At 43.9% G+C, this 20,549-nt stretch overlaps 1 protein-coding gene across 8 annotated transcripts in view; it reads left to right on the forward strand.

Annotated features, from left to right (window-relative positions):
- LOC139232434 (disabled homolog 2-interacting protein-like) overlaps nt 1-20,549 on the forward strand; it is a 1,003,994-nt gene that overhangs the window by 813,213 nt on the left and 170,232 nt on the right. Inside the window, exon 1 of one of the 8 annotated variants that reach the window (XM_070862607.1) lies at nt 10,017-10,056. The exons of 6 other annotated variants lie outside the window; for them this stretch is intronic. The gene's annotated coding sequence lies outside the window, so the exon portion shown is untranslated. Of the gene's footprint in view, nt 1-10,016; nt 10,057-15,298; nt 15,368-20,549 lie in introns of those variants that run through there. One more of the 8 variants, XM_070862608.1, reaches the window with a different exon arrangement.

Below are 20,549 nucleotides of genomic sequence, written 5' to 3' on the forward strand. Positions count from 1 at the left end.
TCCGGATCATTGTAGCGCATACCATTGGCATCCTGACGCACTATTTCTGAAATGATGCTTCAGATGCCAATAGTATGAGTTACAATGATTTTGATATCTCAATCATCATCATCATCATAGGCGGTCCCTCGAACGAGGATGACTTGCTTCCACGAGAGTTCGCAGATGTTTCAATGAAAGACCCGATGTTCCAGTCCTGAACTGCAGTTGAGGGGGTGGAAAATGCCTGTGCGTGGATTTTTTTAATGTGTGGTGACCGTTGCACATCAGCCACCACACGGGCTTGACAGAGCTAGGTCTTTATCCAGTGGCAAGGATTAACCAGGACGATTGGAGACCTGCTCTGCTGCATGGACCTAGTGCGCGCACATATTGCATTAATACATAGGGTTAGGGTGAATACTTGAGTAATGGCCCCTCGAGAGAAATACCCAGAGGGCAATTGGTGTCTATGTAACCATACAATAACTAAAAATCAACGTAAGTACTTCATCCACAAGACTAGCCACTTTGCTATAGATGCTCTGTGTAATAATAACTTACTGCTGTGTTTCGGGCCTTGCATGGAATGCCATGTTTCACTGAGCACAACAATATCCTTCTGCAATCTCTTCAAGTTACCAATAGGCAGTCAGCAAATCTACAAATTACATTATTGTACCTCCGCTCCCCCCAACTCTTAACCCCCCCCCCCGCCCCCGAAAAATGCAACCAGGCTTACAAGGGTCTTGTATTTGTGCTGAGCTTCAGTCCATAGCTGGTACAAGGAATTTGAGTGGCCAGGAAGCCATCTTTCCAGTTAGCCTTCATCTTCAAACAAGCATTGTATGGATGATTGTCTTAAGATGAAATTAATGGAGGGAGTTTTAACCCCCGCCCCCCACAACGAGGGGGATTAAAAAATTTTAAATTGCATGACTCGACCCTAACCCACTGCATACGTGTCTGTTGCCATTTTTACTGTGGTGGGTTGCATGGCATGTTTGTGTTCCACTCTCGAGAGGCAGGACACCACATTATAATATTTAACTCGGGCTCCTACAGTGCAGTTGGGCGCCTGATTTAAATGTAACGCTGACATGCCGGGTTTCCCAGGGCTCGAGAAACCCAGCAGTAAAATGGGGATAGGAGCAGCCAGGTAAATGGTTTTTATAGCACTGCTTGTGTGCCAGGAGGAGCAGGAATGCTCTCCCCGACCCCTCAAACAAAACTTCTGCTGCAATCAGCCGACCCCCAAACCCGCGATCCTGAGTTTTCTGCCCTGCAATTTCTCCCTCTCTCTCCCAATAGTCGATCCAACCCCGCCTTCTGACCGCGATCTATCCTGGTTGCCAGGGACCGTCCTACTGCCACTGACTTTCCCACCCGGCAGCCGGCCACCTTGTCAGTCTGGATGGCTGCTGGGTGGGAAACAGAGTAACAAAAAAAGAATAATGAAGCTCTGCCGTTAAATTCAGCAATGACCTCCGCGTTCCTGGGATTTCCGTGTCTCTTCCCCATCCAACCCCCCCCCCCCCCCCACAACCACGCTGCCTCGTTCCCTCCCCATAATTATCGGGGCCATTGTGACTCTTGCCTGGGAAGCAGATGTTGACCAGCATGATAAAGTGTTGGTGGTAACACTGACTGAGTGGATCCCTTTTCTTTTCATGTCGGTGATTGCTTTGTATTTAGGGACCCCAAAGAACAAATGTTGTCCCATCTGTGACCGCTTTACTTTGAGAAATCCTGCAGTGCAGTGACATTTGGCAGCACTGTCATGCTGCTGCTGTTAACTGGAAAAGGTGATGAAGATGCTAGTCCAGCTGAAGCCTGCGTCACTGACATATGTATTTGATATAACTGTGAGCAGTAAATTGTCTGATACTGCAGGTGACCCCCATGACCTAGACCGAAAGGAACTGGAGACATAATAGTTGAGTTTATGGCCACTGTGACTGCCAATTACAGTACTGTCTCTAGGTTGGAGGTTGGCTGCATGTCTCCTTGTACAAGTTATTTCTTCAGTTTTGTCTGGGGACTGGTACAGTTATGGGGGGGTGGGGGCATAATTATGGGTGTGGTCATCTCATCTCTGGTACCATCTCATATCCCTGATAGCCCTTCTTCATCTTCTTTGTTCTTCATCCTCTTCCATTAAATCAAATGCAAGTAGCTTGCTAGTGTCTGGCAGCAAAAAGGAGTAAACAGTATAGCTTCAATGGCTCGATTCCCAACATGCAAGTGCCTAGAGAAAGATCTTGCATTTATATCACACCTTTCAACATCCCAGATTTATTTACAGCCAATTAATTATTTTTGAAGTGTTACATAGACAAGTGCAGCAGCCAATTTGCACACAAGGTCCCACAGCGATGCGATAATGGCTAGTTACTTCGGGCTCAAAATTGGCCCACCCCTTTTTTCAGCGCACTCACCAGAGATGCGCCGACTTTGTGGGCTGAAAAGGGCAGCGAAAAAATGTCCCCCGATTCTGGCTGCTGTGTTGCTTCTCCCAGGGCTTGGCGTGGCCAGTCGATTGGGGGCGAGAAACAGTACCGGCAGCTCTCCACATGCGCGTTAGAATGGGCGCACATGCGCAGTAGCTCCTCGCCCCCAGCACGTCCTGCAGCTTGTGTGGGTGGGACCCGATGCTCGCCGCCCCTATCCCTGGTCGAGTGGTCTCATGTACCGGCTGGGCCCGCTGTGGAACGCACTGAGGCTGATCCCGATGTTTACAAGTGTGAGGGTTGTGAAGCCGGGTGCTTTCTTCATAACAGAAGATCGAGTCAGATATGAAAAACAATGTCACAAAATTGTTTCAAATGAAGACTTCGTCAACATTCCTCACTTCTTTAAACAAAAAGTGCCAGGCAAGACATCCTAAAGCTAGCTTTAGATAAGCTGAGTAGGAACAGGAGTGTGGTCTGACAGAGAGGATTCTTTGGGAAGGGATTGGAGTTGGGGCTGAGGTAGGGCAGCCTGGGACTGGAATCTGGACTTACTTGCGTCGCTGTTCCCGGGCTGAAGATGAAGGTAGGGTAGGACTTACTTCTGTTGTATCGGCTGGCCCACTGACTTCCCGGTGTTTTGATATGGAGGTAAGACTTAGTTTTATTTTTTATTTTTTCTTGCATGTTTTTTTGTCTTCTTGAATGCTTACTACTTGTTGTGCTTTGTTTAGTGCATTGCAAGGTCCTCTCCACTTCCCTTCCCGCCCCTATCTCTGGCCGAATGGTCTCCGATGTACCTACCTGCGCTGATAACTTAACTCTCCGCAAGGGTTTTCTGTGCGGCCACAAGTGGCCACATACACTGGCTTATGTTAGTTTGGAGTAACTATTAGCTGTCCAAAGTGGCTTAAATGGCCAAAACGGGTGTAGGTGGCTGGTAATGCCCCCTTTTGGAAAAAAAACTAAACTAGAAAAAATCTTAACCAACTCACTAACACTGGAGCAAATTGAATGTGCAAATTGGGAATTTTTAAGATACTCCAGAAAAATCAAGTTGCTCAAAAAAAAAACTAGCAACTCCTAGCCAATTTTGAGCCCATAATATTTTGGGTGTTAGTTTAGGATTGAATGTTGGCCAGAACACCAGGGAGAACACCCCTGGTCTTCCTCAAATCTTTTATGTTTATATGAAAAATTAGATGGGGCCTCAATTGGGGAACACGCAGGAAAGTGGATTTGAGGCCATGAACAGATCAGTCATGATCTTATTGAATAGCAGAGCAGGCTAGAGGGGCCATATGGCCTACTTCTGCTCCTATTTCTTATGTTTTTAATTTAACATCTCTTCTGAAAGATGACACCTATGGAAGTAAAAACCTAGCTGGCCTTTTAACCTGCTAAGTGAGAGGTAATGCATATTTGAACTGAATGCAATTAGAATGGTGCATCAAGACAAGAATAATGCTCACCTGCCCCATTAAGCAATATTTAGAATGAGATTTGAAAGGGTACTGACAATGTTGTGCATTCTTTGCGAGAGTGTATACCACCAGTAGTCAGCCAGATCCAGCATTTCATATTAATTGGACAAAGCAAATTGGCCAGGGTAGCCTTGAGGAAGAGTTCATAGAGTACATCCGGGATAGTTTCCTTGAACAGTATGTTGCGGAACCAATCGGAGCAGGTTATCTTAGATCTGGTACTGTGTAATGAGACGGGATTAATAAATGATCTCCTGGTAAAGCATCCTCTAGGAATGAGTGACCATAACATGGTTACATTTCAAATTCAGTTGGAGGGTGAAAATGTTGGATCTCAAACCAGTGTCCTAAGCTTAAATAAAGACTACAAAGGTATGAAGGCAGAGTTGGCTAAAGTGGACTAGAAAATAGATTAAAGTATGGGACGGTTGATGAGCAGTGGCAGACATTTAAGGAGATTTTTCATAACTCTCAGCAAAAATATATTCCAATGAGAAGGAAAGAACGTAAGAGAAGGGATAACCATCCGTGGCTAACTAAGGAAATAAGGGATAGTATCAAATTGAAAACAAGGGCATACAATGTAGCCAAGACGAGTGGGAGGCTAGAGGATTGGGAAATATTTAAAAGCTAGCAAAGAATGACTAAAAAAATGATAGAGAGGGAAGATTGATTATGAAAGTAAACTAGCATGGAATATAAAAACAGATAGTAAGAGTTTCTACAGGTACATAAAAAGGAAAAAAGTGGCTAAAGTAAATGTTGGTCCCCTAGAGGATGAGACTGGGGAATTAATAATGGAGAACAGGGAAATGGCAGAGACATTGAACAAATATTTTCTATCGGTCATCACGGTAGAAGACACTAAAAACAATCTTATAGTGGATAATCAAGGGGTTACAGGGAGGGAGGAACTTAATACAATCACTATCATTAAAGAAGTAGTACTCGGTAAAATAATGGGACTAAAGGCGGACAAGTCTCCGGGACCTGATGGCTTACATCCTAGGGTCTTAAAAGAAGTGGCTGCAGAGATAGTGGATGCATTGGTTGTAATCTACCAAAATTTTCTGGATTCTGGGGTGTTCCCAGCGGATTGGAAAATCGCAAATATAATGCCCCTATTTAAAAATGGAGGCAGACAAAAAGCAGGAAACTATGGACCAGTTAGCCAAACATCTGTTGTTGGGAAAATGCTGGAGACCATTATTAAGGAAGCAGTAGCGGGACATTTGGAAAAGCATAATTCAATCAGGCAGAGTCAGTATAGTTTTATGGAAGGGAAATCATGTTTGACAAATTTGCTGGAGTTTTTTGAGGATGTAACGAGAAGGGTGGATAAGGGGGAACCAGTGGATGTGGAGTATTTGGATTTCCAGAAGGCATTTCATAAGGTGCCACATAAAAGGTTACTGCACAAGATACAATTTCACGGGTTTGGGTGTTATATATTAACATGGATAGAGGATTGGCTGACTGACAGAAAACAGAGAATCGGGATAAATGGGCCATTTCCCGGTTGGCAAACAGTGACCAGTGGAGTGCCGCAGGGATCGGTGCTGGGTCCTCAACTATTTACAGTCTATATTAATGACTTGGATGAAGGGACCGAGTGTAATGTAGCCAAGTTTGCTGATGGTACAAAGATGGGTGGGAAAGCAAATTGTGAGGAGGACACAAAAAATCTGCAAAGCGATATAGACAGGCTAAGTAGAGTGGGCAAAAATTTGGCAGATGGAGTATAATGTGGGAAAATGTGAGGTTATCCACTTTGGCAGAAAAAATAAAAAAGCAAATTATTATTTAAATGGAGAAAAATTGCAAAGTGCTGCAATACAGAGGGACCTGGGGATCCTTGAAGCACAAAAAGTGAGTATGCAGGTACAGCAAGTTATCAGGAAGGCCAATGGAATGTTGGCCTCTATTGCAAAGCGGGATAGAGTATAAAAGCAGCAAAATCCTGCTACTACTGTACAGGGTATTGGTGAGGCCACACCTGGAGTACTGTGTACAGTTTTGGTCTCCGTATTTAAGGAAGGATATACTTGCATTGGAGGCTGTTCAGAGAAGGTTCACTAGGTTGATTCTGGAGATGAGGGGTTGACTTATGAAGATAGGTTGTGTAAGTTGGGCCTATACTCTTTGGAGTTCAAAAGAATGAGAGGTGATCTTATTGAAACATATAAGATTATGAGGGGGCTCGACAAGGTGGATGCAGAGAGGATATTTCCACTCATTGGGGAAACTAAGTTTCAGAATAAGAGGCCGCCCATTTAAAACTGTGATGAGGAGGAATTCCTTCCCTCAGAGAGTTGTAAATCTATGGAATTCTCTGCCCCAGAGAGCTGTGGATGCTGGGTCATGGAATATATTTAAGGCGGAGATAGATTTTTGAGCGATGAAGGAATAAAGGGTTATAGGGAGCGGGTAGGGAAGTGGAGCTGAGTCCATGATCAGATCAGCCATGATCTTATTAAATGGCGGAGCAGGCTCGAGGGGCCAGGTAGCCAGGTGGCCTACTCCTGCTCCTTTTTCTTATGTTCTTATGTAAATGTATTGTTCAGGGGGTGGAAAGTGTACAAGTTGTAGAACTTGACATTTTCACCGGCAGTAAATTCCAGGCAACCTGGAGCAATCGGAAATGCCTTGGAAACTTCAAAGAAATGAGAGAGGAAATAGGCATGGTGTTGCTTAATATTTTTTAAGTAGATGGGTTTAATTCAAGTATGAATAAGCTTTTTTAAAAGCATTATGAAACCTGATTCAAGGGTTTCATTTGTTTAATGCAGTTACTGTGTGTTCAGCTAAAGGAAATCATGTCTCGTCTATAAAACACTGCAAGGCAATTTAGAATCTGAGTGTTCAGTTTCACTGCCCAAGAAAGTGGCTACCAAAAGAGAACTGAGATCTCATTGCACTTAGCATTTAGTAATCAGCAGAGCACAGTGATTCCAATCTGTGTGTAAAAATGTGAGTGCCCTTCAGACTTCAGACCTCATGTTTCAAAGTGTCAAGCATAGAGAAGAACTATACAATTTTGTTCTGTTTTCTTCTGAAGTCAGATATTTACAAGTGCATCAATAAAAATTAATCTGTAATCAACTTTAGTATGTCATCACATCATAGGCAGTCCTTCGGAATCGAGGAAAACTTGTTTCCACTCTTAAAATGAGTCCTTAGGTGGCTGAACAGTCCAATACGAGAACCACAGTCCCTGGTAGTATGTATACAGCAATGAGACTTTGTGTATTTAAAACGACAGGCCCGTTTAAACACACCTCCACCTTGACAACAGAATAATACAGTATGGGATAGAGATTCCCTTTGGTCCATTTTCAGGCCAGAAATGGGCACAGCGCATCAAGCACACGCCCCAACCGGGAGGTCTGAGGCCGGCCTGAAATTGGACCTCGAGCCGCATTTACATTGACCCTGAAATTCCGATGTCCCGGGTCCATACAAAGTTTCTACGGACCTGGGAAGGCATCGGAAAAGCCAGGTTTCAGCGCACAATGTCCAGCTGGAGCTTGACGGGTCTTGCCCGTGCGATGAGTTCTTGTGCAATTTGAGATCTTCTGCCCAGGAATAGGGTACGAAAGTTCTGTGCAAGATAAAGCAGGCGTACAGCCTGCATTCTGTGCGCATCTACCTGAAACTTTACTTCAAACAGCGAAATAGCCTTCAGCATAAGCAGCAGCAGTCGATGCTGAGGAGTTCTGTCGAGCAAAAGCTTAACACAGACTAAATAAACAGCAGGAAATGGAAACAAGCAGCTTCCTCTCAGAGTAATGAGAGATTCAAATCTTCTAACTTTTATAACATTTCAGGTACCATGTTTATTGCAGCTTGGAAAGTCAGACACTCAGTACCTAGCTCAGTCATTGTGTTGAGATAGAATGCTTTCGAAGGGTAATGCAAAATGTAGAGGATGGCTTCTTGAGAATAATAGTGCAAAGACTTTCCAGCAATTGTAGTGAGTCCCAAAATATGGCCAAAGGTTTCCACAAACAATCTCAGTTGAACACCGTACTTTCAACCACATATTTCCACCTTGGTGAATGGGTCCCGACAAACTGCACCTTTTACATAGAGGCTCAGCTTCTCGAGAACGGATGGGAGGGCAGGAGTTTTGGAATTTAGGACAAGTGCTGTCATCCCATCCTAATGCTGTCATTTGTATGCTGCTGCACTAGAAGGGTAGTTGCTTCTTCAGTGTGTTCTGTCATACATCGGCCCAGCCAACAATTCCTGTCCCCGCCAACTTACACCCTCCCCCAACTCAGAAATTTTGTGGCCATCAATCTTATAAACATTTTCTCCTCCTTTCATTTGTACATGCAGTTTAGAAGTCGCTACTTTTTATTTGCTGGCCAAGCTATTACACACTGCACAACCACGACCCGTTCAGAAGTGCAAGACATGTTTTAAGTCTTTATATTGCTTTAAAATTAAAATGTTTAATATAGATTAGACAATTTAAACTATTTTAAAAGATTAAAAACTCATTGAAAAATCTCACCTTTCAAAGCCTTGTCGTCATCTCTAAACCAACTGCAGCACTGAAGGTAAAATAAATTGGGGGCGTGGCCTATGTAAATGAGCTCCTTTTGACCGCTCCTGCGGGCGGGGACAGACTCCGAAAGAAGCCACAGGCTTCGCGCGTGCTATGTTCCCGGGTGGCGTGGCGTGGCGTCACACACTGCCTGGGAATCTTCATCACAGAATCGAAAGTTCAAGACGGCGCAGGAGAGAAAGGTAAGTGCGCATTTTTTTTCTTTATTTTACCAGATTGCCTGTGGGAATGGTGTTACCGGAATTTCAGGGCCACAATTTGACCAAGATTTCAGCATGGATTCTGGAAATGTGAAATACAGGTGGGGCGTCCGAAATCCGGAAACCTCGGGACCGAGGCCGTTCGGATTCCGGGTATTTCTGCATTTCGTAACGTCTTTGCAACGTCCCGAATCTGGAAACGCCCTGGCCGAGGTTCGAGTATTTCCAGATTTTGAGATGTCCTTCCGATGTCCCGAGTCCAGAAATGCCTGGGCCGAGGTAAGGGGGAGGGGGGTTGGGCGGCCGAGGTAAGGGGGAGGGGGGCGGGGAGAGAGGTCGGGCGGTTGAGGGGAGGTCGAGCGGCCGAAGTGGGGGCAGGGCGGGCGGCCGAGGCGAGGGAGTCCAGATTTCGGAACATTTTCCGGTTTCCGGAAAACCCACCACTGATTGGCCCGGTGTCTGGATTCCGGAATATTCCGAATTGCGGAACTCCGGATTTCGGACGCTCAACCTGTATAAGTGGAAAATGCTGGAAATGCTCAGAATGCCAGGCAGTATCTGTGGAGAGAGAAACAGAGTTCATGTTTCAGATCTTTTTCCTAAATAGTACTCTTGTGACCAACACGATACAATACAATTCATTTTTTTATTAAAAAGATTGTATATAGTTCCTTTATGAAATGTATATCCACAAGCCAATTGAAAATTACATTTTGAGTATTTCATAATCATCAATGATGTATAGAAAATAAATTTTGCATGCATTGGATAAATTGAATGACTTTTTAGTATTTGGTAAATGTGGAATATGAACTAAAATCCTGAATGTATTTCAAGTTGTTTGTAAGGTTTGCTGCAGTTTGCCTTCCAACAAGCTCAAAAATATCATACAAACGTGAATTCTGTCTTAATTACTGGGATGTAACAATTTCTCCTTGAATATCTCAGCAGGGCTTCTGCTATGGAGATGCTTTTTGCTGTTTTAACAGCCAATTATGAGTATGTGGAAGAATGAACCTGTACATTGAACTTAAACATCCCTTGGAAAGTCTCCTGGAGTATGAACAAGATTTCTAGCTGAATTATTAATAATTACATTACTGCTGTTGCTTGTGAAAAGTGCCCATAATATTGCACATTTGCATTGCAGCTTCCCAGATGTGGATTTTAATTTTTTATGATATTTTGACCATATATGGAGATCTTTGTTTTTGACTCGTAGCACCTTGAGACTCCCATTTCCTGTTACAGAATAACTGTTACTTCTGTGGGAAAGTCCAACAGCAGCGTTTGAAAACTTTCAAAAAGTTTCCTATTACAGTGATTTGTAGAGAAGTCCAGATAACAATTTGATCCAGACAATGTGACTGGTGAGTCTCTTTGGGGCAATCTGAACTTATGATAATGACAATTATGTTCCTATTTCAGCTGAAATGTTGTTTGGTGGGCAGGAACATGTCATTTTTATTGTAATCAACTCATTATAAAGAAAAGCCTCGAGATAATCTTGATTCACTCTGTGAACTGGGAGCACATTCCTACTTGATGGCCTGCTGTTACTGGATGTTTAGTTAATTATTTTTGCTTTTTATGTATGAATGTGTGCGTGGTGCCTAAGGAGAGGAATGGTTGTTATGTGCATGATAACTCCAGCAAAGTAGGAGCTTTAACATGGGTTCAATTTATGACAAAGAAAAAAATGACAGCATTTAATGTCCTGACTGCACAGTGCAAGTGAGATGCATATAAACCCCCATCTATTGAACTTAAGTGCCTAAAACTCTCTGAAAACCTGCAGTTACTGTTGGAATTTTTCATTTCAAACCGAGTATTTGAATCCATTTTGGTTGCAATGGCTATATTTTCAATTGAGGAATACAATTTGTCAACTGGACAGTGTGGGAGTCCAGTTATTTTCTTACATTGCAGTTGCACTCGTAGCGAAGCCTGTGCTAGTTTGGGGAAGCGGTAGGCTGCCAAATCCTTGCATTGTAAAAACATCCTTTCCAGCTAGATCAGTGACCTCAAATTTTCCAGAGCCAGTTACTACACGGAATACAAGAAGATATATTTTTAACTCTGATTGTTTTTGTCTTTGTAAAATTTGGAAGATTTTTATGTGTCCAAAATAGGAATACAATTTGTACCGCCTAAATCTTGCTTTTCTGTGTTTGCAATTGACAGTAATTTGCTAATATAGTATTGATTGATGGTATTTTTTCAATTTAGATGAGGAAAATACTAAATAGTGCATAAAGTGCAAGATACATGTTTTAGGGACAAAGGGACATAATACAAAGGGACAGCAGTCCAAATGTTCCTGTTTTAAGCATTTCCTTGCTAAATCATGCAATACTTGTCCTCTTTATCTTTCACCATTTTAAAATTTGTGGTAATTTTTTGGGATGGTGCAGTGGGTTAGGCACTGGCATTTCACCTTGGGGAAATCCAGGCCAGGCGTATGTGATGAATGTTTCCTTTATTGCAAGGTTCCTGCGTGAAATACATTTGAAAATTCTCAATCAGTTTCTAATGGAGATAGGCATGCGGCACAAAACTGCCCCTAATCTCACTCAGTGGCCACGGGACAGCTGGTGTGGAAAACTGAAAAAATGTCCCACCGGTTGAATAGGGGGTGCTCTTGAGTTTTGGGCTGAGACACGTCGGTGCAGACTCGAGGGAGCTTTTACTCTACACTTACCTGCGGTATACATGATCTGGGAGTGCTGGTTATCAACGCTGAATTAGAAAATGAAAATGGAAATCTCCAACATTCATGTTTCTTGCTTTGGTGAGCACAGATTCAAAAAAAGATATAATTTTTGTTGTGAATTTTAGAGTAATCATATTGTGCGCTTCTTGTGTCCTGTTTGGTTTGGTATTTGAGAGTTTTTAATATTTGTGAGTGAATTTCCTTTTTTCCGGCTTTTCAGGCCTGCCTGCAACCTCCAGAAATATCACTCTAAACTGCCTCTTTATGGAGAAGTGCCTCTGCTAAGCACCCTCCCACAATAATGCAGGCATTCAGCAGAGCGAGAAAGCAAACCTGAACCTTGCTTCTCTGTAGATCGCTCATTAAGTACAGTGACAGTGCACTATTCCTGTTTTTTGTATGTATATGCATGAGATAACTAATGGCTCTGAGCCTGAGTCACATTTGAGTCTTCACAATTTCCGCTATTTTAGCAAGTCTAGCGAATTTAAAGATAAAGCAAGTTTAACTCTAATGGTAATTCCATTTCAAAAGAAAGATTTAAAATGTTGTGATGGTACCAATCCACATGATCGTTGGAGAGCCATTTCAGAGTAACATATGTTTTCTAAATGAATAAACATTGAGGTAGTTGACCTTGTAATTCACAAGTCGAGACTTTGGCCTAATTTTCCCCATCACTGGGCGGTGTTTTTTCAGTGCCCAGTGAATCTTTTGGCGCCAAAGCTCAGTCCAAAGATTACCTATTGTTGGGGCGCCGCGTCTACTACCAGCGCCAGAATGTTTGCTGCCAAACATTCTGGCGCTGGTATACCTGTAAAAGAAGGTACCGTGCCATTTCTTTACATACGGTAAACTTTCCCCACCAACAAAATTTTTTAAACCGGCGCAGAGACCCTAGAAACACCGTAGGAAAAACTCTTTCCTGCAGTTAGAGAATCCAAGCTGGCCCGCTCCTCTCCCTGGCTGAAGGAACTTCCATTTAGCTTACAATTAAACTTTAAGGTCATTTAAAAACATTTTATCTATAAGCAGGTATAAAATAAAAAATAAATATAAACGTACCCATACTGATGCTCCTGGCATGAAAAAAGAATGATGGTTTTTTTTAAAATTTACCTTTTTCCATCGATGTCCTCACTGCCCAAAATACTCCAAACTACATCCAGTGCAGCCTTCTCCTCACTCTCCTGGACGTCGATGGGAGCCGCTGCGAGCCTAGGCCCAAGGTCCTCCACCCACGCGGCCCAATGCTAGCCTAGGCCCAAGGTCCTCCACCCACGCAGCCCACTGCTAGCCCAGGCTGAAAATCTGCACACAAATGACAGTGCTAGACACTCCAAGCAGCAGTGATCTCTATTAAAGGGTGGAATATTACATTGAAAAAAAAAATAATCCCACCACAAATCTTTTAGGTTTTTATGGAGTATTGGAGTGCTTAAGTGGAAAATAAATAATTTATATTAATTGTTACCACCACAAATCTTTTATGTTTCAAAGGAGTGTTGGAGTGCTTAGGTGGATATTGCATAATGGTTATTAAATATTCCCACCTCCAATCTTTCAAGTTTTAAAGGAGTGTTGGAGTGCTTAGGTGGACAATAAGACTAAGTTGTTCAAGGATCCAGATTGGTGAGGGTCGCTGATATATGCACCATGTACTTCGTTGCAGTTATCAGTGACCCAGAACAAGGCAGGCTCCATGAACACCTTGGTACTGGAACCTTCCCCTGTATCATTTCAACCAATAGGTTGCAAGGGGTGAGGCCATTTTACATGGTGAGTCCAGTTATCCTGCAATATTTATTAGTGCAGCATTAAAAAATGAAGTGCAGAAGTCAGGTTAAAAGTCCAAAATTAAAATGTTTATTAAACATTTGTACAGCACAGTTGTAATTAGCTTGACTTTACTTCATTTAAACCTTCATAACTTTAAAAACTTTAATCAAAACCGTGGCAAACTTTACAAAGAACAATCAACTAAAGCAACCAAAAAACAAACAAGACATCAATCCACTTCCTTAGCGCTGTGTGCCAATCCTGCCCCAATAGATGCCGCTACCCCTGCGCGTGCCCATAGTTGCAGACTTCTGCTTCCTTGCCCCCGTACCCCCAGGTGTAATCTGTTTCTTTTCTGGCGCGGCGTTTCTTGATGCTGGCATACAACAGAGACAGAGCCAAAATGTGTCATAGTGGACCTCTTAATAGTCAACCTCATCCTCAGGATGAACTCTTGAATTTGGTGCAGAGTGGAAAGTGCTCCACTCATTAAGGACAGCCTGGGTGAGCCCCTCCTAGTGCCGATACTACCTCGTTTAACCGTCGTGAAAGTCTTTTAACCTATAATGACAGTCCCCCCAACTCTGCCCTCACCCCACCAAAGGCTTCCAGGAGCAATCGAGATTGTTGGTTGTTCTCCCCACTCATCCCCACAAGATGTCCTATGTTCTCAGAGTCCATTATTTCTGCATCTGGTCTGGAGTTCGCACTTCTATGACGTCTCGCAGGTGTGGCTTGCTGCGACACACTTGTACCCTCAGCCTCAGACGTCACACCTAGAAAAGTCCTCTTGATTGATTCACTCATGAAAGGGCTTGGAATCCTCGAGGGGTTCAGCACCTTCAAATCTAGGGTAACCATCTTGTCGTCTGACTTCTTGCTGCCCATCATTGTCCTGAGTTGGAATATCTGGTGTGGCATTTTCTTGAACATTCTCTCCTTCAACTTCAGGTGTAGTTTCTGTCTCCTGATGCTCAACCTCTGCGAAACAAAAGATAGATGCTTGGTTAGCAGCATTGAGGAAGGAAGCACACGCATAATGTAACATAGAAAATAAGTGCAGGAGTAGGCCATTCGGCCCTTCGAGCCTGCACCACCATTCAATAAGATCAAGGCTGATCACACTTAGCCAACCCAGACTGTGCAATTTGCAGGGCTTACCCTCTAATGGAAAACTGGGTCCAGCTTCCGCATTGATTGTTGGTCTTCTCCTGTGGCATTTAATCATTGAAGCTATCCTCTGCTCCACGGCTGTTAGTTGCAGCCTACTTGGCAAACCTCCTCCAGTTTGTGATCATTCTTGATCTGTGACACCATCTTCTGCAAAGATGCAAATGGAACTTTTTAAGAGAGGGTCCTTCTGAACATGTGTGCACACACACAGACGCACACGGATCACATTTACAGATGTTATTGCTGTACATAAATATACATATATTTAAAAGCCCAAATAAATGTAAGTTTAATATATTACTTACAGTCACTGCTTGTCCAAGGTCCAGCCTCTTTTTCAGCTGCGCACTGGTTCTCGGGGTCATGGACATTCCATTAAACTCGACTGCGATCTGGTCCTAAACTTTTGCGAGTGCAGATGGTTTAAGCTTATTTTTACCGAAGCTCCCTTTGTTCTCCAGAACTCCCCATCTACTCTCGATTAATTCTACCAGGGGCTCGATTTATTCCGCGCAAAATCTCTTCGCACTTATGGTTTCCCCTTCTCGGTCCCTGGCCCTTTCGCCTTCTCTGCGCCTTCCATTGCAGCCATCTCGTGAACGAAGCTGTATTTCCTACCTCTGCCACCAATGGATTCTCAATGGTGATCAACACAGTTCCCACATGTGCTGTTTTTTAATACTTTCTACTGCGCATGTGCAAATGGGTCATTTTTTTGTGCGCATGAGCAGTGGGTTTAAAAACATTTGTTTTTTTCATCGCATGCGCTGTGCGGTTTCAGCACACATTAGAGTTGGATCGGGTAGCACCGGCACCAGAGGGTGCGCATATGGTGAGGAAACTATGAATTTTTACTTTCAGCGCTGAGGGGCCGGAAAAAAACGGGCGTCCAGGTACGTTGATGCTATTTTTCTTCTTTAGGGAAACCTGGGGTCTCTGTGCTTTGGGAAAGCGGACAAGAAAGCAAAACACCAGTTGTATAACCGTGGAAAGCTGGAAACTCCCTGACATCTATGGTAAAATACATTAAAAAAATATTGTCCATGTTTTTTGCCAAATGATTACCTGTGTGTTACAATTGCAGATTTCTAGTGGTTGAAATTATTTTAAAGTGTCAATTTTGTAGAGTTTATTTGATCAATTTCCTTTTCAGTGGTAGGTGAGCCAGCCCAGTTATGGAATCGTAGAATGTTACAGTACAGAAACAGACCATTCATGTGTTCTGCACATAAGCCATCTAACCTAATCTCGCTGTCCTACAAAGTAAACTTTGCTTTCTCGCCACAAACTTATCCCAGTCATCCTCAATTTCTTCTCCATTGAGTGGACCAGTGTATCCCAATTCAAAGCAAAGATACCAAGCTTGAAGGCACTCCTGCCTGCTTGAACCAGACTACCAAGCAACATGAAGGAAAGTGATGCAGATTTGAGCCAGATTCAGTATCAAAAGCCACGCCTGGAGTGTAAAAATTACATCAAAATGGCAAAGAAATGTTTAAAATTTGAATATGGCAAGAGAAATGAAGGATAATAAAACATTTTTTAGTTACCTTAGGAAAATTAGGAATGGTGTGGACACACAAATTGGGATCGGATAAGGATATGACAACTGATGCTACACAGGCTGCAAAAATGCTAAATACGTTTTTTGCCTCTGTGTTTACCAAGGAGGAGACGGGTAACTTATTTGATCTGGAAAGGGAAGTAAAAGGTAAGATGTGACATTGTTCACATCACTACCAGCATGGTTGCCGAATAAACAGCTGTGCAAACGTAGGGTAAATAAATCAGATCCAAATAAATCAAGGCTCCAGTTGCAGGAAATCTGGCATAAATCTTCCAGAAATCACTGAATACTGGAGAGGTGCCTAACGACTGGCAAAAGGCAGAAGTTACACCTATTTTTATAAAAGGTAGCCAAAGCGACCCAGAAAACTACAGATCTGTGAGTTTAATGTCCATTGTGGTGAAAATTATGGAGACCCTTATTAAAGATATAGGGCTCAATTTTCCCGGGTCATTTGCACCATTTTTTTTGGCGCGCCCCGTTTTTTTCTGCCGTAATTATGTTTTTCAAAGTTTCCCCCTGCGATCTGCACCAGCGTAACTGAGTTAGTTACGATTTTTCTAGATGAGTATTTTTTTGACGTAATGGGGTCATTTCCCTCATGTCTGCACCGGTTTTCATAATTTTTCACAGCTTGGTCAAAAAATTTCCCTCCTAGGTCGGCTTATCTGGCCACCCCCGAAAAACCTTCTGGTGAGTTAGCAGAAAGCAGCGCACATTGACAAATCGGCGCTGAAATTGTTTTTAATCGAAGATTTTGGAGGGAGTCAAGAACACTCTTTTAAAAAAAATCAATAATAAAGTTCAACTTTTTTTAACCTGTCAATGTAGTAAATGGAAGTTTTTGGGATTTCAGAAATTTTCATTTTTTTTTTCTTACTCACACGCCACTACTGAATGTCTTCAAGCAGGGCTGGAAGATCATAGCTTTGGCTGGCAGAATCGGCCCAGGGCTTGGGGCTTAGCTGGAAAGCAAGCCCCGGTGCGGGGGAGAAAGGGAGTTGCCGACCGATCGAAAGGCTTATGCACTGAGCCCGAGGAGCGAGGTGCCGATCAGAAGGCTTCTGAAGACTGCAATGAATTTGGGGGAAGAGTGGGGTGGGGGGTGGGAAGAGAAGGGGAGGAGGGGGTGGGAAAGAGAAGGGGAGAAATCACAAGACTTCAGTTAGTTGGGGGGGGGGGGGAGAGGGAGAGTTTTAATAATTGAACAAATAATGGAAATTATTCAGTTTTAATTTAAATATATTTTATAAGTTAACTTTAACAAAATTATTCTTGTCTCAAACTTTAAAGTTTTCAGTTACAATCACTTACAAACTTTAAAATCACTTACTAATAAACGTGTACATTTGCATAACTTATTAAAAAAAACTTTAAATTTGAGAACAACAGTTACAACACTAATAATATTAAGAACAACAACAGCAAAGAAAGGCTGCACCCATCCCTCCTCCACCTTATTCTGTGACCGCCCGCTGCGCTTGTTCTTGGTGACTCCCCCACCTCTGCCCACAGGTGGTGGCGCCGTGTTTCTGGGATCTGTACCAAGCTTATTCTTTCTAACATCTCAGGTAATGTGCACCTGTTGAAGGAGATGAGGGGGGGGGGGGCTGGCAGGCAACAATGTAGAGGGCCTGGCTTGGGGCTCTTCAGAGGCTGGTCTGGGGATTGGCGTGGGAGTGGCAGTTGATTCTATCAATGGGTGTGGGTTCTGGGCATGTTCCCTTATTGCAGCAGCTAACTCCGACATTCCCTCCCTCATGTGCCTTGACAGTGTCTCAACGACCTGCAACATTCCCTTCCTGATGTTGAGCAAAATTGTCTCAACTACCTGTGACATTATCTCCCTCATGTTCAGTGATAGTATTTGCACAATCTCTGACATTCCCTCCCTGATGTTCACTGACCTCGTTTCCATTTCTCGTGAAAGTGTTGTTACTTTTCCCGACAGTCCGCTACCTCGTCACCCACCCCACTGATGGCGTCCAGGAGTGATCGTGTAAGGTCAATGCTCTCCCCACTCATTGCCATCATCTGAAGCATGTCGGTTAGACCTGCACCTCAGGAGAGCGCGGTCTAGCTCTCCTTCCCCTCCTCCCCACAGGTGTGCCTCGCTGTACCACACCACTGGGCCCCGTAGCCTCAGACATTCGGAAACCATGGAATGACCCACCAACATTCAAACCACTAGTCACGGAAGAGGCTGTCACCGCAATGAGTGGCATCTCCTCTAAAGACAGTAAAACAGCGGGGGCTTCATCCAGCTCCATCCCCTCACCCTCAGACCCATGTTCTTGGTCTGGAGGGTTGGATTCGAAAATGTTATCCTGTTCAGGCTCGTCCGCGTCTGAATTTTCTTCTACATCGTCCGGGTCGGCCTCAAGTTCTACAAAATATAACAGAACGCAGACAAATGGTTAACAGCAGAGGAGGGGACAGGGTGGGTGGCATGAGTAGGCTCACACAGCACAGGCCAGGCAACAGGCTGATTTGAAGGACTACGATGAATGATAGCATATTGCATTAACCGAAGCGTAACTGACGGAGACATCCCCAGGAACCGAAGCGAAAGCCAGACTGTGGAATTTGCAGGACTTCCACTCTCCCTCGCGTATGGGCCCAGCTTGTGCAGTGGTGATTGCTTTTCTCTAGGCAGGACCCATCAAAGCAGCGACTCTCTCTTCCAGATTTGCCAGGCCACCCCCTGTTCGGGTTCTTTCTCGTTTCTTGTGTGCCACTTTCCTCTGCAAAGATGAAAACATAACTTTTTAGAGAGGGTGTCTTTCTGACATGTACAGCTGGTCACATTTACAATTGCAATTCCATTGAATAAATGAAAATATTACTTACACTAACTACTTGACCAAGGTCCTGCCACTTTTTACACTGGCCTTCAAATCTCGTGGTGGTCACCATTATGCAGTAATCTTCTGCAACTTGCTTCCAGCGTTTCTTCATTTATTTGGGTGTAACTTTTATGTGACCTCAGCTGGTGTCCAGCTCTTGCCATCTGTTCTAAATCACAGTAACTAGTGCCTCAACTTCATCCTGCAAGAAATGTTTGCATCGTGTTGCATCTTGTACTGCTGCAGCTCTGATTTTTCCAATGCTCCCACACAGCACTCCTTCTCACACACACAACTGACTCTTTAAAAATGGCCGATTGACAACTCTGAGCTGTACTGCGCACGCGCGTCCATTGCAATGACGTCAAAAACGTAACTTTTTTGTCGCGCATGCGCGGAAGGCGCGTCATCAATTTTTCGCCGCAGACAGCGGGCTCCATTCCCTGCCCCCCCGAGGCTACTGGACAATAGCGTCATTAAATTTGAATTATAGATCGGGGAAACTTTGGCAAAATATTTCTGGCCTAGAAAAACGGGCATAACTCTGGCAATACGCCAGAAAATGGGCTTGGGCAAAATTGAGCCCAAAATCATAGAGCAGAAATGATCTGCAGAACAATGAGGGTAATTACTATTTCATCTAATTTCAATATAAAAGTAATAGGTCACTATTCTATAATACACATTGCAGAAATAGTTACAAGGGGCTCAATTTTGGCCAGGAGTTGCTCCGTTTTATTTTGGAGCAACTTGGTTTTTCTGGCGTAACTTAAAAATCCCCATTTTCCACAATCAATTTGCACCAGTGTAACTGAGTTAGTTACGATTTTTTTAGTTTTGTTTTTTTTCTCAGAAGGGGGCGTTACCAGCCATCTACGCCAGTTCTGCCCATTTAGGCAACTTTGGCCAGCTAATAGTTACTCCAAATCTACCTAGGCCAGCGTATGTGGCCACTTCAGAAAACCCTTACAGAGAGTTAAAGAAATTGGCGCAGGTAGGTACATTGGAGGCCATTTGGCCTGGGATAGGGTAGGGATGGGAAACAGAGAGGACCTGCACCTAAAGCACCAAGCCTGACAAACCACCAAACCTTGCAAACAACAAGTTCTAAGAATTCAATAACAAATTAAAAAATTGAAGTAAGTCCTACCTTCATCTTCAAACTCGGGCTGGCCAGTGTGCGAGGCCACACGGCCTAGGCTAGGGGCGGGGGCGGGCAGGAGAACTGATAGAAATCATCCAGGCACACTATCAGTTCTCCTGCCCGCCCGCCCCGAGCCCTGGCTAAGTGGCCTCCAGATGCGATCGATCTCTTAGAAATTGCACCGGGAGGCCACTTAGCCTGGGCTAGGGGTGGGAGTGATTCCAGTGGCCGGCATCGGGTCCCACAAAGCGGCTGCAGCAAGACACGGAGAGGCTGGGGGCGAGGAGCTACTGCGCATGCGCGGACACGCCACTGCGCATGTGCAGACGTCCCGGCACAGCTTTGGGCGCAGGATGCTGGCACCACCCCCGACTCGACTGGCCACACTGCGTGACCACAGGGAAGAGGCCAGCAGCGGACAATTTGGGCCGGAAATTTTTCGGCGCACTTCTGAATGGAGAAAAGCAGCGCAATATTTGATTTTCAGAAAGCACACATTGCCCCAGAAAAGGTCTAAACTGAAGTATATGTTATTCTAACCCTTTGTGTGGCCAGTCCTGGTTTCCAAACTTGCATAAATAACGATAACCAGTGATGCTATCCTCTCACATTTATCATCTTCCATATCTGAAATAAGCATA

The sequence above is a fragment of the Pristiophorus japonicus genome, chromosome 20 (assembly GCF_044704955.1).
Source record: "Pristiophorus japonicus isolate sPriJap1 chromosome 20, sPriJap1.hap1, whole genome shotgun sequence".
In the NCBI taxonomy this organism is placed as follows: domain Eukaryota; kingdom Metazoa; phylum Chordata; class Chondrichthyes; family Pristiophoridae; genus Pristiophorus; species Pristiophorus japonicus.